Here is a 3,034-nt window from a genome sequence, read left to right as displayed (position 1 = left end):
AACTCCAAATCAGACGTATAATATACCAAAATCATCAGGAAAACAAGCTCTACAACATGCAATCATCAAATCATACAAACAATCATCCGAACAAAAATTCATATTTTTCATAAAAATAATTCGAAAATAATTAAATTTTTAGAAATTAAACCTTTGATTCTGCAGGTGTATGGATTACAGATTCTGATAGAGCTTCTCAAGACCTTCAAATCCAGTACTCGAGCTTTTCAAACAAAGATCAATAACACCTTCAAAAGTTGGTTTGATTCTTGAAACAGTTTATGAATATAGGATTTTTCTCTGTAAAATTATATATTTATCTGTCTGCAAATGATTTTGATACGAAATAAAATACGGAAAAAGGCTATTTATATTTACGGAAAATTAGTATCCCGTTGGATCATTTCGGATATAAAATGGTACGTTTATTTGTAAAAACTGATCCAAACGGTATCGGTTTTCGGGATAATTATCCAAATCAGTACAATTTGTACTGCGGTCTTGGTCTCAGCGCCTAGTTACACGTACTACGAAGTGATAATTGGGATAGTTTAATAAAAATCTCCCGTTTATCGAAAATACGAGTTTTATTGATTTACCTAAACGAATATTGTATCGAAAATGTTGCGCCGGGACCAGCGCAGAACAAACCGTACGCCGGATCGAAAAAGTCGAAACATGGAATATGCTCGGAATATTACAATTAGGTTAGAAAGGAGTTCTCGGAAGAGTTTCGGGTTCCAAAAACGTAACAACGGGTGACGTCGGTTGGTTCCCGTTTTAATAAAATAGATTTTAAATACTCGGAAAAAAGATTTTATAAATTTCATATGATCCTTATAAATCCATAAATTAACATAAAAATAATTAGGAAGATATGACAATCATCTATATTTTATTTTGGACATATAAAAATTAAAATACTCAATTAATATTACTTTTGAATATCCAAGTACAGATAACACTTAACAATTAACTCACAGAATAGATACTGAACACACATAATAATTAATTAATAGCAAAAATAATTACACGATATATCCCGGATATTACATCCTTCCCCCCTTAAAAGGATTCCGTTCTCAGAATCTCCTAAAAAAACAAATGAGGGTACTTTTCTCTCATATCACTTTCTAACTCCCAGGTTGACTCTTCAACCTTTAGGTTCCTCCACAATACTCTTACTAACTTTACCACTTTATTTCTCAATACTTTCTCTCTTTCCTCTAGAATCTCTATCGGACTCTCTACATATGATAAATCTGCCTGAAGCTCTATTGGCTCATATTCTATTACATGCCTGGAGTCTGGATTAAATTTCTTGAGCATAGATACGTGAAAAACATTGTGAATGTGCTCCATGTGCGGAGGTAACGCCAATTCGTAAACTACTTTGCCAATGCGCTTTAGGATCTCAAAAGGTCTGACATATCTTGGGCTTAGCTTCCCTTTCTTCCTAAACCTCGTTAGTCCTTTCCATGGTGATACTTTCAGTAATATCAAGCTTCCTTCTTCAAATTCCATGTCTTTCCTTGACTGGCCTGCATATTTCCTCTGACGATCTTGTGCGGCTATCAATCTCTTCAGAATAATTTCAAAAATTTCCTTTGTCTGCTGTACCAGTTCAGGTCCAAGTATCTTGCGTTCTCCTACTTTGTCCCAATATACTGGAGATCTACATTTACATCCATAAAGGGCTTCATAGGGTGGCATCCCAATACTGGCATGATAACTGTTGTTGTAAGCAAACTCTACCAGAGGTAAATGTTCGTCCCAACTTCCTTTGAAATCAATAGCACAAACACGTAACATGTCCTCGATTGTCTGGATCGTTCTTTCACTTCGGCCATCCGTCTGGGGGTGATAGAACGTACTCATATTTAGTCTTGTTCCCAAACATTCTTGAAAACTTTTCCAAAATCTTGAATTAAACCTTGGATCTCGATCAGATATGATAGACACTTGAACTCCATGACGAACTACAATTTCCTTTAGGTACATATGGACCAACTTGTCGAGCGAAAATCTTTCATTTATAGGCAGAAAATGAGCTGACTTAGTAAGTCTATCCACTATAACCCAAATGGCATCATGATTAACCCTTGTCCTTGGTAATCCAACTATAAAATCCATGGCAATATGTTCCCACTTCCATTCTGGAATCTCCAATGGCTGTAGCAATCCGCTTGGCCTCTGATGTTCTGCTTTAACCCTCTGACAGGTATAACATTTGCTAACCCATTCCGCAATTTCCCTCTTCATGTCTGGCCACCAATAATTCTTCTTTAAATCTCTATACATCTTGGTACTCCCTGGATGGATGGAATACCTTGAATTATGTGCCTCCTGTAGAATTTCATTCTTTAACTCCATCACCGGTGGAATCCAAATTCTAGATGAAAACCTCAGAATACCTTGGTCATCTTGTTGCGTGCATAATTCCTCACCTACCAAACGATTTATACCTTGATCCATTACCTCTTTCTGGCATTTCTTTATTTTCTCCAATAACTCCGGTTGGAAAATCATACTGTACATGTTTGCTTCCTCAGGCTTGCAAATTCTAATCTCCAATTCCAATTTCTGAAATTCTTTATATATCTCTTCAGGTACGGATAACACATTTAACCTTTCCTTTCGACTTAACGCGTCTGCTACAACGTTCGCCTTACCGGGATGATAATTAATCGAGCAATCATAATCCTTGATCAATACTAACTATCTCCTTTGCCTCATATTAAGTTCCTTCTGGGTAAATATGTACTTTAAGCTTTTGTGATCCGTATAAATCTCACATTTCTCTCCATACAGATAATGTCTCCAAATCTTCAAAGCGAAAACTATAGCTGCTAGCTCCAAGTCATGAGTAGGATACTTTTGTTCGTGTGGTTTCAACTGCCTTGACGCATACGCAATCACCTTTTCGTGCTGCATTAAAACACATCCTAGTCCTTTGTGAGAAGCATCGCTATAAATTATGAAATTCCCTTGATCGTCTGAAAGTGACAAAACAGGTGCCGTGATTAATCTCCGC

Source organism: Apium graveolens, chromosome 9 (genome assembly GCF_009905375.1).
Source record: "Apium graveolens cultivar Ventura chromosome 9, ASM990537v1, whole genome shotgun sequence".
Taxonomy (NCBI): Eukaryota; Viridiplantae; Streptophyta; class Magnoliopsida; order Apiales; family Apiaceae; genus Apium; species Apium graveolens.
This window is presented reverse-complemented; position numbering follows the sequence as displayed.